This window comes from Tachyglossus aculeatus, chromosome 2, assembly GCF_015852505.1.
Source record: "Tachyglossus aculeatus isolate mTacAcu1 chromosome 2, mTacAcu1.pri, whole genome shotgun sequence".
NCBI classification, from domain to species: domain Eukaryota; kingdom Metazoa; phylum Chordata; class Mammalia; order Monotremata; family Tachyglossidae; genus Tachyglossus; species Tachyglossus aculeatus.
Window position 1 is genome coordinate 149748302 of NC_052067.1, and position 19634 is coordinate 149767935.

At 41.1% G+C, this 19634-nt stretch overlaps 1 protein-coding gene across 5 annotated transcripts in view; it reads left to right on the plus strand.

Annotated features, from left to right (window-relative positions):
* The window catches only part of CNTN1 (contactin 1), a 520093-nt gene that overhangs the window by 204214 nt on the left and 296245 nt on the right, over positions 1–19634 (plus strand). Inside the window, exon 1 of one of the 5 annotated variants that reach the window (XM_038769931.1) lies at positions 6724–7125. The exons of the other annotated variants lie outside the window; for them this stretch is intronic. The gene's annotated coding sequence lies outside the window, so the exon portion shown is untranslated. Of the gene's footprint in view, positions 1–6723; positions 7126–19634 lie in introns of those variants that run through there. 5 annotated transcript variants of the gene reach the window in all.

Here is a 19634-nt window from a genome sequence, read left to right on the forward strand (position 1 = left end):
TCCTTTCTCTCATTCTTCAGCCCAGCCTGGACACTCTGCTCCTCCGCCGCTAACCTCCTCACTGTGGCTTCGTTCTCACCTGTCCCTCCATCAACCCCTGTCCCACATCCTACCTCTGGCCTGGAATGCCTTTCCTTCTCATGTCTGCCAAACTAGCACACTTCCCCCCTTCAGAGCCCTATTGAAAGCTCATCTCCACCAGGAGGCCTTCCCAGACTGAGCCTCCTTTTCCTCTGCTTCTCCTTCTCTCCCCATTGCCCCTACTCCCTCCCTCTGCTCTAGTACTTGTGAATACGTGTTCATATTTATTATTGTATTTATGCTAATGACATGTATATAACTATAATTCTATTTATTTACATCGATGCTGTTGATGCCTGTCCCCTTGCTTTGTTTTGTTTCGTTGTCTGTCTCTCCCCTTCTAGACTGTGAGCCCATTGGGTAGGTATTGTCTCTGTTGCCGATTTGTACTTTCCAAGCACTTAGTACAGTGCTTTGCACAAAGTAAGTGCTCAATAAATATGATTGAATGAATGAATGAATGAATAAATTACAAATATATACATAGGTGCCGTGGGGTTGAAGGAAGGGTGAATTTAAGGAAGCAACAGCAATGCAGAAAGGAGTGGGAGAAGAGGAAATAAAGGCATAATCAGGGAAGGCCTCTTGAAGGAGATGTGCTTTTAATAAGGTTTTGAATGTGGGAAGAGTGATCATATCCATCAGATATTAAGAGGAAGGGAGCTCCAGTCCAGAGGCAAGATGTGGGTGAGACATCTGTGGTGAGATAGATGAAATGGAGGTACATTGTGTAGGTTGGCATTGGCAGAGTGAAGTGTGTTGTCTGAATTGTAGTAGGAAATAAGGGAGGTAAGGTAGAAGGGGACAAGGTGATTGAGTGCTTTAAAACCTAGGTAAGTAGTTACTTTTTGATGTAGAGGTGATTGGGCAAACACTGGAAATTCTTGAGGAATAAGTAATGTGGACTAAATGGTTTTGTTTGAAAAACATTTTTTCTACATTTTTCTACATTTTTTCTGGGCAGTCGAGTGAAGTATGGACTGAAGTGGGGAGGGACAGGAGGCTGGGAAGTCAGCAAGGAGCCTCATGCTGTAATCAAGATGGGATAGGATAAATGCTTGGATTAATGTGGTAGCAATTTGGATAGAGAGGAAAGGATGGATTTTAGCGATGCTGTGAAGGTTGCACAGATAATCTCTTCAAGTAGTCAATCAAGGGAAATCACATGAAAACAATTGAATTCAGTTCTTAGAACAGTGCATGACGCATATTAAGCGCTTAATAAATGCTGTTTAAAATCAACCAGTATAAGTAATACTGGTAAGCTTGTCCCAGGGGAAAGAGTACGGGCCTGGGAGGAATAGGACCTGGGTTCTAATCCTAGTTCTACCAATTGCCTCCTGTGTGAACTTGGGTAAGTCACTTCATTTTTCTGTGTCTCAGTTCCCCATCTCTGTAAAATGAGGATTCATTATCTGTTCTCCTTCCCCCCTAGACTGGAGCCCCATGTGGGACAGGGACTGTTTCTACCTGATGGTGTTGTATCTATCCCAGTGCTCAGCACAGTGTTTGGCATAAAGTAATCCCTTAACAAATACTGTTATTATTATTATTGCTATTATTATCACTATATGCAGAGTACTGTACTGAGGACTGGGAAACAACCACACATGGAATTGAGGAGCCCAGGTGGTCTTACGATTGAAAAATAAAATAAATTGGGGGGTATTAGCAGCTTATACATAAGGAGAAGCAGCAGACCCAAGCTCCTGAGAGTCATTAGGGCCGGAGTTCTAATCCCAGCTCCACCACTTGTCTGCTGTGTGACCTCAGGCAAATCACTGAACTTCTCTGTGCCTCATTTACTTCATCAATCAATCAATCAATCAATCATATTTATTGAGCACTTACTGTGTGCAGAGCACTGTACTAAGCACTTGGGAAGTACAAGTTGGCAACATATAGAGACAGTCCCTACCCAACAGTGGGCTCACAGTCTAGAAGGGGGAGACAGAGAACAAAAGCATATTAACAAAATAAAATAAATAGAATAGATATGTACAAGTAAAATCAATCAATCAATCAATCAATCGTATTTATTGAGCGCTTACTATGTGCAGAGCACTGTACTAAGCGCTTGGGAAGTACAAATTGGCATCACATAGAGACAGTCCCTACCCAACAGTGGGCTCACAGTCTAAAAGGGGGAGACAGAGAACAGAACCAAACATACCAACAAAATAAAATAAGTAGGATAGAAATGTACAAGTAAAATAAATAAATAAATAAATAAATAAATAGAGTAATAAATATCTACAACCATATATACATATATACAGGTGCTGTGGGGAAGGGAAGGAGGTAAGACGGGGGGATGGAGAGGGGGACGAGGGGGAGAGGAAAGAAGGGGCTCAGTCTGGGAAGGCCTCCTGGAGGAGGTGAGCTCTCAGCAGGGCCTTGAAGGGAGGAAGAGAGCTAGCTTGGCGGATGGGCAGAGGGAGGGCATTCCAGGCCCGGGGGATGACGTGGGCCGGGGGTCGATGGCGGGACAGGCGAGAGCGAGGTACAGTGAGGAGATTAGTGGTGGAGGAGCGGAGGGTGCGGGCTGGGCAGTAGAAGGAGAGAAGGGAGGTGAGGTAGGAGGGGGCGAGGTGATGGAGAGCCTTGAAGCCCAGGGTGAGGAGTTTCTGCCTGATGCGCAGATTGATCGGTAGCCACTGGAGGTTTTTGAGGAGGGGAGTAATATGTCCAGAGCGTTTCTGGACAAAGATAATCCGGGCAGCAGCATGAAGTATGGATTGAAGTGGAGAGAGACATGAGGATGGGAGATCAGAGAGAAGGCTAGTGCAGTAGTCCAGACGGGATAGGATGAGAGCTTGAATTAGCAGGGTAGCGGTTTGGATGGAGAGGAAAGGGCGGATCTTGGCAATGTTGCGGAGCTGAGACCGGCAGGTTTTGGTGACTGCTTGGATGTGAGGGGTGAATGAGAGAGCAGAGTCGAGGATGACACCAAGGTTGCGGGCTTGTGAGACGGGAAGGATGGTAGTGCCGTCAACAGAGATGGGAAAGTCAGGGAGAGGACAAGGTTTGGGAGGGAAGACAAGGAGCTCAGTCTTCGACATGTTGAGCTTTAGGTGGCGGGCGGACATCCAGATGGAGATGTCCTGAAGGCAGGAGGAGATGCGAGCCTGGAGGGAGGGGGAGAGAGCAGGGGCAGAGATGTAGATCTGGGTGTCATCAGCGTAGAGATGATAGTTGAAGCCGTGGGAGCGAATGACATATATACATATATACAGGTGCTGTGGGGAAGGGTAGGAGGTAAGATGGGGGGATGGAGAGGGGGGTGAGGGGGAGAGGAAGGAGGGGGCTCAGTCTGGGAAGACCTCCTGGAGGAGGTGAGCTCTCAGTAGGGCCATCTGTAAAATGATGATTAAGACTGTCAGCCCCAGGTGAGACATGGACTGTGTGCAACCTATCTTGTGTCTTCCCCAGCACATAGTACAGTTCCTGGCACATAGTAAGCACTTAACAAATGCCATAAGAAGAGGAGAGATGTTAATCTCTTTATGTTAATTAACATAAAGACAAAAACAAAGATCAGTAGGGTACTGTGGTTAGAGAAGCAGCATTTCAGACTCCGTGCAGTTCATAGTACACAATCACAACCACAACCACAGTGACCACAACATCATCAGTTGTACCATTCTACCCGATGCCCTGTGGAGACGACAACAGTTCTGTTCCCCTCTGGAGTGGTATACGGCAGGTAAGGTTGTAGGTTCCTCAGTGACAGGGAGGAGAACTGATGCCGGTTCATAAGGAGGAGTTATTGAGAACCTACTGTTCATTCATTCAGTCATATTTATTGAATATTTTCTATGTGCAGAGCACTGTACTAAACACTTGGGAGTTACAATATAACAATAAACGGACATATTCCCTGCCCACCATGAACTTACGGTCTAGAAGGGGAGACAGACATTAATGTAAATAAGTAAATTACAGATTTGTACATGAGTGCTGTGGGGATTGGAGGGGGGAAGAATGAAGGGAGCAAGTCCGGGTGATGCAGAATGGGGAAGAGGAAAGGAGGGCTTAGTCAGGGAAGGCCTTTTGGAGGGAGATACTGCGTGCAGAGCAGGAATCAAATTAGTAGATATCACCTCTGTCCTCAGCAGCTTAAACTATAGTGGGAGAGACAGACCCTAAAAATATTACGGGTAGGAAGAAACAAACAATAGAATACAAAGAACTGTAAATAAATTCTGTAGGAGGATATGAGTACCTAAGTGGCAGGGAGGGGCCTGGGCACCAGGTGGGGAGATGAGCTCTTAATCAGGGAAGACCTCCTGGAGGAAATGTCCTTACCAAAAGGCTTGGTAGTTGGGGAGAGCATTGGTCCGTAAGATACAAATGGAGAGGAAGCACCAAGCAGGAGGGAGTCTGTGAGCGATTGGTCGGAGGAAGAATAGTCAAGAACAGTGAGTAGGCTGCTTTGCGAAGAACAAATCAGGCAAATCGGGGTTTAGTGGAAGAACAAGGAAAAATAGCAGGAAGAAAGCTGATTGAGCATCTTAAAGGTAGATGCCAATCAATCGATGGTATTTGAGTGCTTACTGTGTGCAGATCACTGTACTATGCACTTGGAAGAGTTCAATAATAATAATAATGATGGCATTTATTAAGCGCTTACTATGTGCAAAGCACTGTTCTAAGCGCTGGGGAAGCTACAAGGTGATCAGGTTGTCCCACAGGGGGTTAACAGTCAATCCCCATTTTACAGATGAGGTAACTGAGGCACAGAGAAGTTAAGTGACTTGCCGAAAGTCACACAACTGACAATTAGCGGAGCTGGGATTTGAACCCATGACCACTGACTACAAAGCCCGTACTCATTCCTCTGAGTCACGCTGCTTCTCTTAATATTCAATATAACATGGCTCAGTGGAAAGAGCATGGTTTTAGAAGTCAGAGATTGTGGGTTCTAATCCCGGGTCCGCCGCTTGTCAGCTGTGTGACTTTGGGCAAGCCACTTCACTTCTCTGTGCCTCAGTTACCTCATCTGGAAAATGGGGATTAAGACTGTGAGCCCCAGGTGGGACAACATGAATATCTTGTATCTCCCCCAGTGCTTAGAACAGTGCTTGGCACATAGTAAGTGCTTAACAAGTGCCATCATCATCATATGTTCCCTGCTCTTAAGTAGTTTACAGTTTAGAGGCTGATGAGTGGAGTGGACCAAACATGCTCCTATACCATGTCCCAGAGTTTTCCACCCTGTTGGGGCAGATCCTAGGGCTGATCTGATTACCTTGAATTACCCCAGCCCTTAGAATACTGTCTCTATATGTTGCTGACTTGTACTTCCCAAGTGCTTAGTACAGTGCTCTGCACACAGTAAATGTTTAATAAATACGATTGAATGAATAGTGCTTGGCACATAGTAAATGCTAACAAATAACTCTATTATTGTTGTTACCATTATCATCATTATTAGGCAGAGATAAGTGGATAGCTTAGCATAACTCTTCCCCTTTCCGATCCCCTGTCCTCTCTGAGCTCTGTTTGGGCGTGATATGTACAGGTTGGCATGCTGCCATTTGGTAGTGGCATGATGCCCCTTTATGAGAAACAGAAAGCACCCAATAGGGGTAAATGAATCAAATGAGTCCTCCCTGTATTTGTTTGGGGGAAAGAAGCCCCACGCAAATAATGCAATTGGCACAGCAGCAATCAGGAGGAATAGGCTGGGTGACCAACCTCCTCTCTGGCACCAAGAACAATAGAATTACAGAGTAAGTGAGGGCAGTGAATTGTGCTCTGGTCTTTGCAGAACAATCCCTATTCTTAACTTGCATCTGCATTAGTCAATTCTGTTCACATTTCTATAGGAATTTCAATAGCAACTATAGGTCAGTACTTTTAAATTCTCATTTTTGTGTTTTGTGATGAAAAAGCAAATTAATATTTATAGATTTCAGTGTTTCTCTAAGGGAAGACTGTAAGTCTTTACAGAGTTAACCAACTAACTGAGCTGCTAAAGATAGAAACATGGAAACAAATCTAATTTTATTCAGCTATTATATACAAACACATGCATACATAAAAAATTCTTCCCAACTGAGCTGCACAACAATGCCAGTGATAACTGAATAGCTGAATAGCTTTGTGTTCTATAACAAACTAACACCTAGAAAATCAATATAAAATGCTCTAGATTCTTCCTAGCATCTCCCTTTTCTCTATTTTCAGTATTAGCTTGGTACTTTTCCAGAACAGGTTGAAAATCAACCCTGCAAGATTTACGTAATCCAGGGTCTATGGCTAGGAACTGCAGAGAATATTCACTTTGAATAAAGAGAAGAGATGATGCAGCATTTTCCAAAGGACAGGGAGTGAGAGAGAGAGAAAGAGAGAGGAGGGAGAGAGATAAAGGGAGAGAGAGAATGAGAGAGAAGGAGAGTGTAGATCAAAGACTGCAGAATGCAAATGTCATGTCATGTATGTTGGGATTTTGCCTGAGTGCTGCGGGGCTGGAAAGCTTCGGCTCCTGATTTTGGTCGGAATAAACCAATCACCTAGCCCCACCTGTTTTAGAGATAAGGTGATCAATAGTCCATTACTGGTTATGATAGACACTATAGGGAGTGCCCTGAAAATTTGAAATCATTCATTATGCATGCTGTGCTCATTCTTTAATCTCGGAGCGGAGTGACAGGGTTTGTGAAGATGACCGGGGGAGTTTCTTGCAGAGAGCAACTGCAATGAAATGCTTCACATCCCCTAGCACACAGGCAGCCCTGACTCGAGTCGGCTCTTGGGGGAAGAGACACACTCCAAGCCTGGAGCCCAGAATGCTTTATTCGAATGAATCTTTGCAATGTGGAGAGTCAGCTCGCCTTCTGTCTAACCTATTTTCTACAGAGCATTGGCTGAAGGATGCTGCTTGTGTTTTGCTCTAAGGTCACAGCTTGAAGTCCTTTTACCTTGCTTTCTGCCAGCAGTGGCTTATTTTGGTGGACTGCTCTTGCTTTCCATTACTCAAATGTCCAATTTGGAATAGGTATTATGCACCAAAAGGCAGTAGGTAACGCATCCTATGAGGTAAGTTGTACATCTGTCTGTAGCCTTGTTAATCGCAAAATTCCAAATGTGCTGGGGCAGAGGGAGGGTGATGGATCACGGCAATGCCGAGTCCGACTTTGACATTGTAATGCAGAGTCTGATTTCTCCAGTTTCTCATTTTTTTTTACTTTGAAAATAGCGAGAGACAATCATGGGGTCAACTGTTGCCAGGAAATTTTCATTTTGCATAGAACTGTATAAGGCTTTAGTCCTTTTGTACCTCATGTAGATACTGCATCTTAGGGAGGGGCAGCACTGAATCCGATATAGTGGCCATCATAAAATCGCCTACTTGTATAGAAGTCTCAAGATCTTGGGATTTCATTAATGCTTAGTCCTCTCTCATGCCCAGATGTAGAGGTAGAAAACAGGAATTAATGGAAAGGGAAATCACTAAGTCTCTTAAATCTTGAGGTTCAACCTGTAATATGCTGTCTGAATGTCTGGTCACGGTGGCTCTTCAGATGCATTTTGGTGTTGATACTGAAACAGTGTGACTTTTGGAATCTAGAAGGAAATGACACCCTTAATATTTTCATATTACACAAGTCAACGTTTTTTCACAACTTTATGAAATGTCAACTATTTTTTCAATGTTTGCAAATTTATGTTCGTGTAATGAGGACAAAGTAAGCCTCAACTGAAAAATGCACAGTCTACTGTGTAAAACTGAAAGGGATATTATTATCCCCTGGGAGTTGACAAGGTTTTTGTTAATTATAGCTGCTAAATAGTCTGACCAGCAGTTAAGAAGTGGGTAATGGTATTTGATTTGTTGAATAGCTAGCTCATCTGAACAAATAATATTGCAAAATTAACAGCAGATGATCCATGTGTCTTCACACTTTAAAGAAAAACTTTACAAATAAAACTGCTATTAGTAAAAATATTTAGGGTGAGTAATACCTGTTCCTAAACCATCTATTATTTGCTTTAACTCTTCCTATGATAACTGGGCTAGGAATTTTTTGCTGAATTATTTAAGTCAAATAGTTTTAATAGTTTGGGGAAGCAGCATGGCTTAGTGGAAAGGCATGGGCTTGGGAGTCACAGGACATGGGTTCTAATCCTAACACCGCCACTTGTTTACTGTTTGACCTTGGGCAAGCCGCTTAACTTTTCTGTGCCTCAGTTACCTCATCTGTAAAATGGAAATTAAAACTGTGAGCCCCTCCGTGGGACAACCTTGTATCTACCCCAGCCCTTAGAATGGTGATCGGTAAATACCATTATTATTATTATTAATATTTAAGGAGAAGAAAAAGATCTTATAATAATAATGATGGCATTTGTTAAGCACTTACTATGTGTAAAGCACTGTTCTAAGCACTGGGGAAGATACAAGGTGATCAGATTGTCCCAAGCAGGGCTCACAGTCTTCATCCCCATTTTACAGATGAGGTAACTGAGGCACAGAGAAGTTAAGTGACTTGCCTAAAGTCACACAGCTGACAATTGGTGGATCCGGGATTTGAACCCATGATATATGAAGTGCCCGATTTTTACAAGAAGCTGAGAATAATTCATTCTGAGTTGAAGAGTTTTTTTGAGAACCTAGTGTATGTTTCAATGGTGCAGTTCTCTTATGTGTTCTGAGCACAGTAAGATAAACTTGCTGTTTAGCATATTGGTATTTTCAACTTTCCATTTCCAGCCTGTTCTTAGAGCCATTGGGAATTTGACACAACGTTTATCTGAAGGGGTGGGTGGGGTATGGTGGAGGAAAAAGCATTTCCTGGGAATTTGAGCAGCTTCATTGTGCTGAGTCACAGAACATTGGAACTGCTCAAGGCCAGCTGAGAATATGTGCACATAGAGTCTTGTAAAATAAGATGAGAGAGGAAATAATGCAGTGGGTCTAATCTAAGTGATATTTACTGCCCAATATCATAACCTCAAGTCAAAGTAATAAGTGCAATGGCAGCTCAATTCATTGGATTTTACTGAGGTGATAGTAGGAGAAGAAAAATCTCTTTCTGTGAGACAAGACTGTAGTAATAAAATTAATTGACTAGTTTAAGGAGGACATATAGTGTAAGGAACTTATTGATGCCCTTTACTTTCCATTAATGTGACTTTGAATCACACAGTGTATAAATGATGCTTGTGTCTACAAACTGGCGTATAGGCATGTCTGTGGGTGTAGACAGATTTATTTTCTCCCGACAACCCTATTTGTAAAGCTTGAATTTCAAAATCTTTTTTTCTAAAAGCAAACACTAAAAAATTTTAAAAAAGTATTTTATGTCTTACTTTGCCAAAAGGAATAGACAGTGGTTGATATTTATGGCACAGAAGATTGGAAATATTCAATGAGGTCCAGAAATAAAAAAAAAAAATTTCCAAGCTGACGAACAAATGCCTGTTTCTCATCACTTAGCATGGAGTGCAAATCCTAACTGTTTTTGGATTGAAAGTAAATGGTAAATTAACACAAGTATATATAGTACATTAAAAGAAGAAAAGATAAATATAAGGGAAGAAAATATTGAACTATATGATGACTAAATAGTTTCTAAGATAGTTTATTTTGAAAGTGCATATCATTAAAAATGCAATGCAAAAATTTGATTAAAAACAAGGGAATATTAATATGGAATTATTCACACATTCAATCTAATAGAACATGAATATTATAAACTACTGAAGTAAAAATTATGGGTCAAAATTGTATAAATAGTAAGTGCTTCATTTTCCCTTTGAATGATCAAGGATGGTAAAAGATATACGTGTACATTCTATATAGATGCATAAAAATAAGTTCCATTCATTTGCAGATGCAACTATAATTTAAAAAATCAATTAAACAATTCAAATCCATTAGCATCATTTAAATAATTGGACCTTCCAGGGATATGTGCATTGTAAGGTACCCAAATATGAAGCTTTAATTACATTTAGCGAGGGATTGATTTTAGAAATATCTGCTGAATTGAACAAAATTTTATGAATCATCCAAGAAAGGATCTAGGGTTATAAAATATACTGAATACAACTTTGAAGGAACCATAATTTGCATTAGGAAAAGGATAGAATACCAAATAAAGTGAACCAATGAAATAGTTTTCTATTATAATACATCTGGTAACAATACAAGGTCTGTACTGTTTCACAGGATTATTGAGGCATATGCATCAGAATCGCTTGAAGTTGAGTGACATAGTGAGAGAACAATCAGAATTGCAATATTTTGACACAAATTTGATGAATAACTAAAGAGATATATCTCGCATCACCTCAGCACATCTTAATCCTTGTACTGAAACAAATTCCAAGAGTAGTGGATTTTTAGCAAACCTTTTTAGATTATGAGCAACCCACCTGTATATTCTTTCCCAGTACTCAGTATTGTGCTCTGAACACAGTAAGTGCTTAATAATAAAACTATTATTATTACTACTACATCATTTGCAATGGTAGTAGCACTGAGAAGCAGAGTGTCCTACTGGAAAGAGCACAAAACTGGGATTCTGGTGGCCCGGGTTCTAATCCCAGCTTGGCCAGTTGCTTGCTGTGTGACTTTGAGCAAGTTACATAACTTCTCCGTGCTTCAGTTTCTTCATCCTTAAAAAGTGGGGAATATGCATCCATCTCCCTCTTTGGCGGTGAACCCCAGAGGGAGCAGAGATTGTGTCTAAACTGATAAAATTGCATGTACTGCAGCACTTAGAACAGTGTTTGTCAATCAGTCATTCCTATTTATTGCTTCTTGTGTACCATAATAATTATTGTCTATTGAGTACCCATTTGGTCTGGAACCTAAAAGAGTGACATATTCAGTACCCACAAGGAATTTATGCTCTATACCGTGCGACCCAGAAGCTAGACTCTGTTGTCTACCCCATTAAAGACATAGAGTGCAGGGTGAAAAACAATTCTAATTCTTGAAAAACTGAGCTGTGACAGATAATAGATTGATAGTTTAGCCCATTCATTCAATCGTATTTATTGAGCACTTACTGTGTGCAGAGCAGTGTACTAAGCACTTGGGAAGTACAAGTTAACTTAAAGAGACCATGATCTCATCAGATATATTTTGAATATGTGGCTTATGAAATGGGGTTCTCCCTGATATCCACTAGTAGTAGTCTTCTACCCTCAGGGGTGGCATTGATATCTGTGTAAATGTAAAGCAAATCCAAGGAAGTCTGGTATGGACAGTGCTTGTCTCTCTTTATTGCTGAATTGTATTTTCCAAGCACTTAGTACAGTGCTCTGCACATAGTAAGCACTCAGTAAATACTATTGAATGAATAAGTGTAAGGAAGTTTAGAATCTGGTGAGAAGAGCTCTTTGACTATTAGTAGTTATAGGAGCTACTTACGGGCAGGGAATGTATCTACTAACTGTTATGTTGTACTCTCCCATGTGCTTAGTACACTGCTCTGCACACAGTAAGCACTCAATAAATACAACTGATTGATGGATTGATTAAACAGTTTTTGCATATTTTATAAAGGATGAGGAAAGACTGTGTATTTACGTGGCATTGATTCTTATTCATAATGCAAAAAACCCCTTTAACTGGCATGCTGGCAAAATAAGAGTTGATGCTTAGTTCTTATTGAGCCAAGGACTTTTTGAGGAGTCAATCAATAGCATTTATTGAGCTAATACTGTGTGTGCAGAGCACAGTTCTTCTGGGCTTTGCATAAGGCATACAGAGGGCTAGTAAAAGCTGCATAATTACCCTTAGGAGGGCTCTTACTCCCAAAGGAATATAAGGAATGGACATCCGTGGGGAGTGAAAGTCCATTAGATTGTAAGCTCTTTAAGGGAAGAGACTATATCTTTTACTTCCCTTGTACGGCCAAAGCTAGTTCAGTGAACTGCACAGAGAGAACACTCAATAAATGTTTTTAATGAACTCTGGCATTTTTTTAAGCCATTGGCATTTATTGAGCACTAACTGTGCAAAGCACTGTACTAAACACTTGAGCGAGTATGATATAACAAAGTTGGTTGCCATGATCCTTGCCCACAAGGAGTTTAAAGTCTAGATGGGGAGACAAACATTAAAATGAATTACAGGTAGAGGTAATGGCAGAAATTAAGGTCTAGTATTTGGTGCAGAATGTAACTCTTTGAATTCACCATAAATGTTTCAACTATTGGTCAAGGGGAGAACTTTGTCAGTAATCTTCCTGCTCGCCTTCTCTGGGTGTCCAAGAAAACTATGCCAAGAGTTGATGGGGCGAGGTCCTGTAGACACTATACTAAGTGCTCGGGAGAGTACAATAGAGTTAGCAAGCATTATTCATTCATTCATTCAGTTGTATTTATTGAGTGGTTACTGTGTGCAGAACACTGTACTAAATGTTTGGGAGAGCACAGTAGAGTTAGCAGACATGTTCCCTGTCCTAAGGCAGTTTACAATCCAATGGGTGGGATGGGGGTGGAGGGGAACGACAGGCAGTTAAAAACAGTTCAGAAGTGTCCAGAAGGACTTGGATTCTAATTGCAGCTCCACCACCTGTCTGTTGTGTGACCTTAGGCAAGTCACGTCACTTCTCTGGGCCTCAGTTACCTCATCTGGAAAATGGGGATTAAGCCTGGGAGCCCTATGTGGGACAGGGAACCTGTACAACCCAATTACTTTGTATCTAACCCCAGCACATAGTACAGTGCCTGGACATAGTAAGTGCTTAACAAATACCACAAAAATAATAATTATTATTGTTAATTTTGCCAAAATCAGTCCCCTCCCTACAACTAGGGAAGACTTAAATCTTTTCTGACAATTGAAACCTTCTCTTGCTGAGGGGAAATATTTTCCAGTAAGGATCAGTCAGCCCAAGATCACTCCCATATCGGGGGTTAGCATAGATACCCTCTACACTGTAAACTTGTTATGGGCGGAGAAAGTGTCTGCTAATTCCATTATATTGTACTTTCCCAAGGGCTTAATATATTGCTCTGTACATAGTAAGTGCTTAATAATAATAATAATAATATTGATGGTATTTGTTAAGCACTTACTATGTGCCAAGCACTGTTCTAAGCACTGGGGTAGATTCAGGGTAATCAGGTTGTCCCATGTAGGGCTCACACTTTTAATCCCCATTTTGCAGATGAGGTAACTGAGGCACAGAGAAGTTAAGTGACTTGCTCAAGGTCACACAGCAGACATGTGGTGGAGCCAGGATTAGAACCCATATCCTCTAACTCCCAAATCTGTGCTCTTTCCACTAAGCCACTCTGCTTCTCGATAAACACCATTGATTGATGCCAGCTATTAGGATGCTCTTTTCATTTATCCACCAGGGAAATATTAATAACAATAATGGCATTTGTTAAGCATTTACTATGTGCCGAGCAATGTTCTAAGTGCTGGGGTAAATACAAGGTAATCAAGTTGTCCCATGTGGGGCTCACAGTCTTAATCCCCATTTTAAAGATGAGGTAACTAAGACACAGAGAAGTGAAGTGACTTGCCCAGTGTCACACCACTGATATGTTTGATCAGCGTAAAGATCACATCATGCCGGGGTTTTAATAAGCCAGTGTCACGGTGCTCTTGGATTGTCAGAAAGTGTCTGTTAAATTTGGGAATTCCATCTCTGTGTGCCACCCATTCTTTGAACATTAAAGCTCATTTAACTTAAGTGAGAAAATTAGGAAAATATAAAGGAATACTACAACACATAATGTTTCGATGAGAAAGTTTACAAAAGAAAGTGGAAGAAAATTGAAAGAGTGCCTGGAGATGTAAAATAAACATTCTACACAGTTAAAATTACTTCCTCGAAAAAAAGAAGTTAAAAATTCCAACAGGATAATTTTCTCACTTGTGTTCATTGCTGCTTGATTCTGACGTATTATTCCACTTTTAGTGCAGAAGTCGGGAGATAAGTCAAAACAAGGCTCTTTCTGCTGCAAACAGAATTCCTAGGATTTTTTTTTACCCCATACATCTTCCTCTTCTATAAATTCTTGCCATCACCATTGATGAATTCATTTTAGACTGTTCTGTGCCTTGGTCTGTCTTCAGTAAGAGCTATGTGATGCTCGAAACATCCGATCGGAGTCGTGTTGAAAATTGGCAAGGGAATGTCAGAGAAAGAGAAACTATTTTCCAAGAAGCAAAGGCACTGATTTACAATAATTCACAACTGTAAGGGCCTGTGTTGGGCTGTTGGAGAAGCAGAGCCAAGTCCTGAGCCCGTTTCTGCCCTGACTTTGTTGAGAAGAAGCTACTTCTGGTTTGCTGTCCCTCCTAAGAAACGAGGCTTCCTACCTGGTAAACTTTCAAGCAATTTAATCAGCCCCTGTGGCAGATTAGGTTTTGGGGCTTTGAGCTTTGAATTTTATGATTTAATTTTTGTTTTCCCTTTTCTGTCACTTTTCCAGGTGAAAATTCCAGATTTGCCCCTGTTCTTGGCAGTTCTACCTTATTGAAGGAATATCTGCTCTGAGAGGCCTTCCTTGACTAAACCCTCGTTTCCTCTTTTCCAATTCCCTTCTGTGTCACCCTTGCATTTGGATTTGCTCCCTTTATTCACTCATTCATTCAATCATATTTATTGAGTGCTTACTATGTACTAAGCCCTTGAAAAGTACAATTCAACAATTAAGAGAGACAGTCCTTGCCCACACCAGGTTTACAGTCTAGAACCGGGCTTACACTCCTCCATCAGCCCCACAGAGCTTATAATATTAATAATTGTGATATTTGTTAAGCGCTTACAGTGTGCCAGGCACTGTACTAAGTGCTTGGGGGGATACGCTTAGAACAGTGCTTTGCACATAGTAAGCGCTTAACAAATACCATCATTTTTATTATTATTAATATCATACAAAAAAATCAGGTTGGACATAGGCCCTGTCTCATGTGGGGCTCCCAGTCTCAATCCCCATTTTTACAGATGTAGTAACTGAGGCCCAGAGAAGTGAAATGACTTGCCCAAGGTCACACAGTAGACAACTCGTGGAGCCAGGATTAGAACCCATTACTTTCTGACTCCCAGGCCCGTGCTCTATTCACTATACCTTGCCATGTCCGTAATTTGTTTTATATATTAATCTCTGTCTCCCCCTCTAGACTGTAAACTGTTTGTCGGCAGAAAATGTCTTTACCAACTCTGTTATATTGTACTCTCCCAAGCACTTAGTACAGTCCTCTACACACAGTAATTGCTCAATAAATAAGATTGATTGGCTCTGAGGCCTAGACAACACTTGGGAAGAAGCAGCTTTATCATCTAATCAATCCTTGTGGGAAAGGTTAATCAAAGCAAAAAAGAACTGCCTTTTTGGGTTTCTGATGTGTTCTCCGGTTTGTGGTTCAATCGGCATCTTTTCTTGCGTTCCTTTTCAAATAAATTCTTCTCAAGGAAACAGTATTTTCTGGGAAATATTCTCTCTCCACAACATTTACTAAAGTTTATGAGGATTGATCCGTAGTCCCGTTCGGTAGGAGGGCTTCTGTACTCAACATTCAGGTTATGCTAGCAAGAATGTCTCAATCTCAGAAATCTGACTAGAATACTTGTCCTTTGTGTTTCTTCTCTTTGATCTTAATTCCTGCAGCTTTCTCCCACATAACACTCCTTAAATACACCTTCATCTCCACCTTCCCCACCAAATACTTAACCATTTGTTCATCCCTCCGATCAATCAGTCATAGAGAAGCAATATGCTCTAGAGGACAGAGCACGGGCCTCGGAGTCAGAAGGATATGGGTTCTTGGCTCTGCCACATGTCTGCTGTCTGCCTCAGGACAAGTCACTTAACTTCTCTGGGCCTCAGTTACCTCATCTGTAAAATGGGGATAATGACTGTGAGTCCCATGTGGGCCAGGGACTGTTCCCAACCTGATTAACTTGTATCTATCCCGGAACAGTGCTTGGCACATTCATTCAATCATTCATTCAATTGCATTTATTGAGCACTTACTGTGTGCAGAGCACTGTGCTATGCACTTGGGAAGTACAAGTGGGCAACATGTAGAGACGGTCCCTAACCAACAATGGGCTCACATAGTAAGTGCTTGTGCAGGTAATGTACTAAGCACTTGAGAGTACAATATAACAAAGTTGGTAGTCATGTCCCCTGCCCACAGTGCTTTCAATCTAGAGGAAGAATTCAAAAAGTCAGCTTTAAAAGAAAAATCAAATTTTAAAGGAAAAATCAATTTTTCTTCCTAGATAATGAATCTGGATATGAGAGATTTTTATGTTTGATATTTGAATAATTGGCAAGACAACGCTTAAATCATATGTCCTTTTTTATCTCTGTTCCTTACTTTTTATTCCTGTCTGCTCTCATTTCCTCTCCCTTTCTCTCTACCCTCTCATTCCCATTCTGTCCTTCTCCCCACACTCTATATCATCTTCCTCACTGCATTGAACTCTACCAAACACATAGTACAGTGGTCTGCACATAGCAAAGAACTCAATAAATACCACTGATCCCCATATTGATCCCCATAATGATAATGAACCCACATATCGTCTCCCTTTCCCTTTCTTCGCCCTCACCTAACCTTTTCCTTTATGGACATTTTTCTGTACTACTATCCTCTCTTACTTTTTCTTTTCTCTTGCTTGGCCTCCCTAACACACATATTCTAGACTGTAAGCTCGCTGTGGTAAGGGAATGAGTCCGTTTATTGTTACATTCTACTCTCCCAAGTGCTTAGTACAGTGCTCTGCAAGTGAGCACTCAATAAATATGATTGACTCACTCCTATCCAATCAATTTTGCTTCATGTTCATGAGTTCTGTCTTCATTTTTTCACCTTAATTTCTGTTTGTGGAGGAACTCTTTATATGTAGTAGAGTTATTTTTCATTTCAAGCATGATATTGATAGTGGACTACTACTATAGTGGTGAAACTGCATTCTAGACTGTGAGCCCATTGTTGGGTAGGGATTTTCTCTATTTGTTACTGAATTGTACTTTCCAAGTATTCAGTACAGTGCTCTGTACACAGTAAGCATTCAAAAAATAAATTGAATGAATGAATCCAAGAGTGTCAGTGTCTTCTCAGTTACCTCATCTGTAACGTGGGGATTGAGACTGTGAGCCCCACATGGGACAGGGACAGTGTCCCTCCTAATATGCTTGTATCTACCACAGTATTTAGCACAGTGCTTGGCACATAGTAAGTTCTTACCAAATACCACAATTATTATTATTATTGTTATTTGAGATAGAATCACTTGCATACTATGCCCAAAAATATGGTGCTTTTTTTTAGGTCCATCACGATTTGGGTGAGCACTGTTGAGACATTAATGATTAAATGGGAATATGAATAATAATAATAATATTGACAGTGGTATTTGTTAAATGCTTACTATATTCCAACCATTGTACTAAGCATTAGGGTAGATATAGGATAATTAGGTTGGGCACAGTGCAGTCCCACGTGGGACTCACAGTCTAGGAGGGAGAATAGAAATTGAATCCCCATTTTTCATATGGGAAACTGAGGCACAGAGAAGTTAAGTGACTGGCCTGCGGTCACACAGCAAGCCAGTGGTAGATTTGTGATTAGAATGTGGATCCTCTAACTCTCAGGCCACTCACTGCTCTTTCCACTAGGCCAAGCTGTTTAAGTCCAGTAGGAGATGCACTTGAGTTTTTTCCAGTAGGAGTGAGGGTTTGCACTAAGCGATCCACACTTTTCCATTCACTACCTGTGCTCAGCAACATGAATTCTGAAACACTTGGTAGGGAGAATGAGTGCCGTTTGTGGTCACAAAGTTCTCAATCCCTAGCACTTAAGCCATCATCCCACCTCATTCATTCATTCATTCAGTCAGTCAGTCATATTTATTGAGCACTTACTGAATGCAAAGCACTGCATTAAGAACTTGGGAGAGTTCAATATAACAATAGACAGGCACATTCCCTGCCCACAGCATTGATATACTTGTTTTCAAACTCTTGTTTCTCCCTACCTGTAATCTTGGACTTCATTCTTGATAATGCTATCAATTGCCGAAAAAAAGGAGGGAAATAAAAACCCTGGACACAAACCTTAGTGTGAATTAGATTCAATCATATATGAGCAGCAGTCCGAGAATTTTCTGTTTCCAAGATTAATGGCTTTGGTCAATGATAACTTGCATTAGGTAATGGATAGCTTCAGTAGATTTGATCAGAGTTCCCTTACCTATCCACATCAGATGTTGAGAACCACAGAATTATGTTTATTTGTATCTTTTGTTTTGTTTTTTTTTTTACTTCACCGATCTCCTACTACAGCCTAGTCAGCACACTTGGCTCCTCTAGTGTCAGCTTGCTCACTGTGCCCCAATCTCATCTATCTCAGTGCCAACCCCTTTCTCACATCCTCCTTCTGGCCTGGAATTTCTTCCCTCTCTAGTAATACACTCAACTACTGCTCTCCCTACCCCTCAAAGTCTTCTTAAGGTCACATCTCCTCCAAGAGACATTCCCCAATTGAGCCCCCTTTCTTCAACTCCCTCTCTCTTCTGTGTCATCTACACTCTAAGATCTGTATCCTTTGGGCACTTGATATTCATCCCACCTTGGGCCCCAAGGCACTTATGTACCTAGTTGTAATTCATTGGTTTATGTTAATGTTTGTCTCCCCCTCTTGACTGTAAGCTTATTATGGGCAGGCAACATGTCTCCCAACTCTGCTGTGCTTTCCCAAGCACTTAGTACAGGTCTCTACCCACAGCGAGCACTCAATAAATACCATGGAACAATAGTTTAGTCCCAGATCAAATACTTCTTAATATCATTTGCCATGGCACCAAAATTTAATTGGAAGCCTATGTAAAACCCCTAGAGGCACAGGGTACATGAGGAACATATTCTCAATAATGATTATGGAATAATTTATTATGATTATGGTATTTATTAAGCACTTACTATCTGCCAGGCACTATACTAAGCACTGGGGTAGATATAAACAAATTGGGTCAGACACAATTCCTGTCCCACGTGGGGCTCCCTTCTGTCTCATCTATGCACTTGGATGTGTACCTTTTAAGCATTGGATATTCACCCCAACCGAAGCCCCACAGCACTTAAGTACATATTTGCAGTTGATTCAGATGTTTTTCCCCTCTTCAAGATTGTAAGCTCGTTGCGGGTAGGGAACATGTCTATTGACTCTGTGATATTGGACTCTGGCAAGCACTTAGTAGAGTACCCAGTAAGTCCTTGATAAATACCATTAATGAATTGATTGATTGCACACAATAAGTGCTCAACAAATACCATTGACTGATTGAATGAATAATCTCCAGTGCAAGAGCTGAGCAGCCACATCATTATCATTATCAATGACGCTTATTCAGTGCTTACTATGTGCAGAGCACTGTACTAAGCAACCCTCTAGACTGTAAGGTCCCTCTAGATGTAAGGTTCTGCTGGGCAGGGTATGTGTTTGTTATATTGTAGTCTCTCTCCCAAGCACTTAGCACAGTGCAGTGCATACAGTAAGTGCTTAATAAATATGATTAACACTTGAGAGAGTACAGTACAACAGAATTGGCAGACATGTT